This window comes from Ptychodera flava, chromosome 18 (assembly GCF_041260155.1).
Source record: "Ptychodera flava strain L36383 chromosome 18, AS_Pfla_20210202, whole genome shotgun sequence".
In the NCBI taxonomy this organism is placed as follows: Eukaryota; Metazoa; Hemichordata; class Enteropneusta; family Ptychoderidae; genus Ptychodera; species Ptychodera flava.
In genome coordinates this window covers 37,757,412-37,764,427 of record NC_091945.1, presented here as the reverse complement: position 1 = coordinate 37,764,427, position 7,016 = coordinate 37,757,412, and the positions used below count along the sequence as shown (strand labels likewise).

Below are 7,016 nucleotides of genomic sequence, written 5' to 3'. Positions count from 1 at the left end.
GTCTCGGTTGAATCATCTAAACTTCATCAAGAAAACTTTAAAAAATTTAGAAATCAGGTCTCACCATGCAAAATTTGGTACCAGAAAAGCAAATGATCCAATATATACCGACACGCGAGATTCAAAATGACCGCCACCCAGGAATATGAACTTTTCTATTTTCACAAAAATTTGCTGGTAAAAACTTAATTTATTCTATGAGCTTCAAAATGAGTCCCACAAGCGATAGATCTTGAAATGGTATTGTAACAATTTGAGAATGCGAATATCTCCGGGGTACGTTCTACCTTCAATAAAAATAAGCTATAATGCTTCGCTCGTCATCTTCAGCATAGTCAATACTGTCAGAGATATATCCCTTCGTCTTTCAGTTGTCTTGTTACAACAATATTTCCCGAACTGGTAGCAACAAAACAAAACAACAGCAGCGTTTGATCCAAAGGGTGGAAACGTAAAATATGAAGTTGGAAACCTAATAGAAATCTAAGATTCAATTGACGAGAACAACTGTCGGTTCATATTTGATTAAAAGAAACTATTAGATGGGCCAAATAAAGAGTAGGAATGATGGGAAAATGACAGTTTTGTAGTCAGATAATAAAACTCTATGTTTCATCAACGGCATTCACAAATACGGCAAAGTGAGAAGGATTATATTCGGCAAAAAAATCACATTTTTGTAGACTGTCTATAGGTAATTGCTGTATTCGTTCATTTGAACCACATAGCGTTGCTGTCGGAAATATGTATAGGGAAGTCGGGATCATTTTCAGTTCATATCTGGTTTACTTAGAGTCAACAGTAACTATGTGTACATCTTTGCCATAGAATAGTGGCGTTTTTTATCAAACTTTTCTAAGAGAATTAAGGATGTGAAGATTGTTAAAACCTTCAGGGAAATGATGATGCCATGAACAATGTCAAACTTGCTAACGTACGACTTCTTGTGTTTTTAAGTACAGTACCTGGGATACCTAAGCAGTTGTAGATCCGAGGTGAAAACTATAGCATTCAGTTAGGATTTGCTTTAACTTAAGTTCTACGAGAGTTTGTTGGTTTAATCTTCGTTAATGTCAGAGAAGTGTGTGTTTCAATTTCTCAATTAAAAGTATAAAACCTGCTTAGAGAATTTGCATCATTAAGTATGAAAGGATTATGTGACAGATATAAGGAAATCAGGTTCCACGGTAGCCTCGTTTTTCATTTGACATCAGTAAACGTGAAATATAGAGCTGCCCGAGCGGTACACATTTCATCCGGCGAATAAACGTGCTCAAACACCATATATTTGTCCGTTCAATTCATTCAATTTGAATAACCGAGTTAATGAGTTGAAACAAATAAGGAGAACTTACATCACCAAGATACAAGAAGGATTTGAATAACTTTTTAGTGTACATTTCAGATTTCTCAAAACTGTTATAACTTTCTGAGCTTGTCGTTGACTGGCCCAGTAAAGTAAAGGGACAAGCCACGTGGTCATTTAGCCAATATTCTCTATTTCCTTTGCTGAAAAAATATTTCCGCTCTTAAAATACGCAAAAATGTATCATGGACTGCCTTTTACATTTCAAAGCAAATCATAGAATTTGAACATCGAAAGAAGACTTTCTGTGCCCGCCGGTGTTTTGTCAAGGCCACCACCTTTGTTCTTGCTAAGGGAATTGCGCCACCAGCGTCTCTTAATTCTGGTCAAATTTTCACATAAAAACAGTCAAATTTAATCGACTTTTCAATGACATGCCGAGAAACGACGTTCACAGATCATCGGTCTAGTATCTAACAAGGCATTGAAAGTAAGCTAGAGTTTGGTTGGCACGCGTGCACGCTTTTAATCAAACCGCAAATCAGTATTTTGCTGATCTTTCGTCTTTACCTCAAAATTCACCCCGATTAGGCCCTTAAAAGCGATTTTCGACACAAAGTGTACCTGAGACTCTTTTAAGGCATAACCATTACTTGTACGGGAGGGTGTGATGATCTGTGTAGTTAATACACTTGGAATGTGTCTACATAAATGCCTTCTGGCCAACAAAACTAAATCGTTTGATATTGCACTGTATGTTTTATGAAATAAATCAACCATATGACATTATGATATGAGGAAATTATATCAAAAGTAATTTAAAGTATATGTGTTCCGAAGAACAACGACAAATATCCGTTCATTTAGTAGCGATTATGTAACAGAACAATTTCTCGAAATAAAATTCATGTCTTATCTTGTTTTAACAAGTCTTTCCACATTTCCTTCACATCACATTTTATTTGAGACCCTTCATGTAAATGAAATTATTGGCAATGAAATATACGGACTTTTTTGAGGCAATGACGGAATTGCCTGCTTCACTCACAGCAATGGGACAACGGAAACGTCACATTATGATATTCCAAATTGTCAGAACATAACTTTAGTGTTGTCAAGAAGTCCGCGCGCCAAGACATAGAAGAGAAGCGTTTAATCAATGGTTCACTGTAAGGGATAACCACTGTAAGGGACAACCACTGTAAGGGACAACCACTGTAAGGGACAACCACTGTAAGGGATAACCACTGTAAGGGACAACCACTGTAAGGGATAACCACTGTAAGGGACAACCATTGTAAGGGATAACCACTGTAAGGGATAACCACGTCGTGTACGGGGAGATGACTACATAAATACCTTCTGATCAACCTAGTGAAGTTGTTCCTCTCACATTTCGATGTATGATGTTGTTGTTGAAATAAATCACTATGTTACACCACGGTATTAGACAATTATATTGAGATAGGTTTAAAAGGTCCGGAAGCTGTAACTTTGAATGAGTTTTCACTATTTTTGTTTTAATGTCAACTACACTTTCCCCTTCTACTGTACAAAGCAGTGTCAACTAAGCCTGTACATGTGTTGACAAGCGAATTCATGTCCGGATTAAAATTCAAATGAAAGCAGTAACAGTTCATTTAACTTAGGCGATATACCGACAAGCTAATAATAATTATTTCAACATACTTTGGGGAGCAGAATAAGACTCTATAGTTGATATTAAATACAAAAATAGTGAAAAATCATCAAAATTACAGCTTTCTCTCTCTTAAATGTCCATCAGATATATTCATTATATCTAGGGTTTACCTTGAGGCTTTTATTTCAAAGCAAGAACAACTTTCAGTACAGTACCCGTCGATGGTTTAGTGAAGACTACTCTGTGTATATATATATATATATATATATATATATATATATATATATATATATATATATATATATATATATATATATATATATATATATATATTCTCTGATATAGGCCCAGCAACTGTAACGTTTTTTTAATTTTTCATGTTTTTGTTGTATGAATCAGCAACAGTTTCTAGGTCTACTTCCCACGGCGTGTTGAAATGCCCAGTACTCAGCTTGTCAACATTGACTGTGCATGTAACAATGCACGTGGTACACTGGTATGCCGCATTACAAACCAAACATTCGATATTTCAAAGTACTATAGCAAGAAAACAAAGAAAATGTACTTGGTATATGGAACTAAAATATCAAAATAGAGGTCAAGTTCCAGTGACTGTAGCTTTAACTTTTGTAATGTCACAGACGGAGTGTAAAAAAACTACAATGACAACATTCATTGATGACTTTTACATCATGTTTTAACTTCAGACAAATACTAGCACACTAGAAACTACGGTAGGTCCTTGATATCGTCTTGCCCCCGTCTTGCACGTCGCGTTCTTCCTGTTAACCGCATCGATGACTCATGACGTCCTTAGCCTTGCATACACGAACGCACAGTTGGGCAGCACGGCGCCCTCTATGGACACGCATTTGACGGAGATAAATGAGGCGAAATGTTTCCTTTCTGTTTCGCAAAGCAAACAGCAGAAAAAGATTTAATGACACGCCAAAATTTATATATCAAGCAAAATTAGGAAAAAATTCATTTAATTTTTCGTCTTTTTCGCTTGTATATTTTGTCAATATTTTTCAGATCAAACTAGAATTTTGCAAATCAAGATATAGTAGGAACCATAAGGTAAGCTTTTGTACAAGTACGGGTATTTCCATGTATGTGTACATAGAAGAATAATTTACATATTTTGAAATTATCATCTTGTATACAATTTTCAAATAAGTTGAAAAAATAATTGAAAGTTTCAATTCGAAGGGACATTGCTAACACAATGATGAAGAGAACGTTTAAAGCATCTGCAATCGCTACATAATAGAAACAAGATGGATTTTTGAATAAGCGATCTGTGTCAAAATGAACACATATCGATGAGTTCAGATTTACGAGATGATCTTTCTCTTTGTCTCTCATTTCAAATTGTGAAAAGTGTGACTAACTTATATTTCTTTGGAGTAAATTTCCTCACTTCCCTATCGGTTGTTTTCAACTTTAATGGCGCTTTCTCTCTCTCTCTCTCTCTCTCTCTCTCTCTCTCTCTCTCTCTCTCTCTGTTTACAATTCAAGATTTTTATATCAGTGATCCACAGCAGGCTTGTAATTTATCAGGTGGCGCTACCTTTAACAAAGGAAGTGTCGACATAATGAACGCTATCATTACAAATGTCTGTATCAGAACTACTCTTGCCAGTAGATCAGGCTGCACTCACATATCATCAGAGTTGAAACCTCTTCTCAAACGAAATGTGATTTGAAAATTACAAAAATAAACTATTCTCAGCGTAACCACCAACTTGAAAGTTTTTAACAATTCGCGTAGGCGCTTTTACTGGAATAGTTTTCATCTGCAATGTATTAGGCCTTCATTATTTTAAATGTAAAATTACACAAGATTCTGTTCTAAAAATACAGCTACATATTTTTGTAAATATTGCACAGGAAATGTCGACTTCGTTATATCATCTTACGAAAACAATGCAACTTTCCCTTTCCTATAAGCTGTCGCGTAAATTTCCAGGATTAGATAGAGGGCGAAACTCACAATACTGATGTCAACATAAACCCACAGACGGCTCAGTGTTGCAGGTAGTAAAGTTATTATTGTTCTGTTGAAGAGTGTAAAGGAAAATTCAAACTTGAGATATCTTCCTTCGTGACATGTATCTCAGTGAAAGTGATGACGCATTCTATAAATATCATGGTGCTTATGTGTACCCATCATCCACGCATCAGACAAGTGGTCTTCCATCTTTTACCGTCTATTGTCATTCTACAGTCTAACGTTCTGAAGATGGAAAGTTTACAGAGTTTGTGTATGAAAACGTCACGGGCGAATCTGAAACAGATAGAGGAGTTTGAGGGTCATTATCAAAGCAATAAAACACACCGTCATGATGTTAATGTTACAAAGAAAACAATTGCAATACCAGGTAAAGAATAAAATAAAACTGGCATTCATATAAGATATTCAGTCAACATTGCCCCTGCATATATTTAAGGCTGTGCATTTTTCAGTTGTAAAACAGTAATAATTTGTTAGACAGTGCCCAAATCTTCTAAAGATTACTGTTAACAGCTAAATAGCTTCTGAAAAATAATTTCATACAGAGTAGATAAAAGTACCATTGTACTTCAATTTACACGTTATTCGATATTAAACCGCGGGTTTATCATGTCTGCAGTTGTAACTGAAACTTAACTAAAGTACGTGTCAGGTTTTTAAACTGTTGCCCTCATTTGGGTTGGATACATTATAATGAGCACCCTGTCTATGGGTACTAATCCCCTAGCATTCAAAAGGTAACCATTAGTTTGATACCTTACAATTACCCTCATGTTAATCTCTCCAGTACCTTGAGTTCATATATTAGTATACATTTTTAGCAAATTATATACTATTATACATTGTAAGTCAATATTATACTATTATACATTGTAAGCCAATCATACACTGGTACACATTGTAAGCCAATCATATACTAATACACATTGTAAGCCAATCATATACTAGTATACATTGTAAGTCAATCATATACTAGTATACATTGTAGGCCAATCATATATTAGTATACATTGTAAGCCAATCATATACCTAGTACGCATTGTAAGCCAATCATATACTAGTACACATTGTAAGCCAATCATATACTAGTATACATTGTAAGCCAATCATATACTAGTATACATTGTAAGCCAATCATATACTAGTATACATTGTAAGCCAATCATATACTAGTACACATTGTAAGCCAATTATGTACTAGTACGCATTGTAAGCCAATCATATACTAGTATACATTGTAAGCCAATCATATACTAGTATACATTGTAAGCCAATCATATACTAGTACACATTGTAAGCCAATCATATACTAGTATACATTGTAAGCCAATCATATACTAGTATACATTGTAAGCCAATCATATACTAGTATACATTGTAAGCCAATCATATACTAGTACACATTGTAAGCCAATCATATACTAGTATATGATTGAGTATATGATATACTAGTATATTTCGTATCGCATCGTCACTGTGTGGACTATTCCAGTCTTTGATGCCTCACATTACTTTGCAATAGATTGTGGCGGTCGTTTGAGGACACTGAATCTCATCAAAGGCTTGCCGAGTCAGGGGCTGCATTTTCTCACGATTTTTTCCTGTCTGCAATCTCGACGTTTGAAACGATCGATGCATTTTGCAGCAGTAGTTAATCAGGTTAGCTGTAGGTTTTTCCATATTTTTCTCTCTAATATTTTTAATCGGAACTGTTACGACTTTGGAAAGGGATTACTTGACGGTGGTGCTTTATAATCGACCAAAATTATTAAAAGACTTAAGTCTATAATTTTTGTGTTCATATAAACACCCGCATTAGTGAGTTATATAAGGCAAAATGTATGCGATGGTTTATTCACAAGTAGATTTACAAGCCTAGATATATGTCGATGGAATAAAGAAATTAAATTTTGCTTTGGCATCATGCTGTGGCTGATTTTCATGTGAGAACATTCCAAAAAAGGAAGGTGTAAATTTGTGATTTGTTATGACTTGTTGAACGCATAGTTATTAGTGTTTGTGAATTCAGACATCATGGGACCGGATGTATA

At 35.0% G+C, this 7,016-nt stretch overlaps 1 long non-coding RNA gene across 2 annotated transcripts in view; it reads right to left on the bottom strand.

The window, feature by feature from the left end:
* Nucleotides 1-3,336: 3,336 nt before the first annotated feature.
* Nucleotides 3,337-7,016, bottom strand: part of LOC139117545 (uncharacterized) — a 61,643-nt gene continuing 57,963 nt past the window's right edge. For both annotated transcript variants that reach the window (XR_011548548.1, XR_011548549.1), the window contains one exon: nt 3,337-5,238. This is a non-coding gene — a long non-coding RNA (uncharacterized lncRNA). The remainder of the gene's footprint in view (nt 5,239-7,016) is intronic.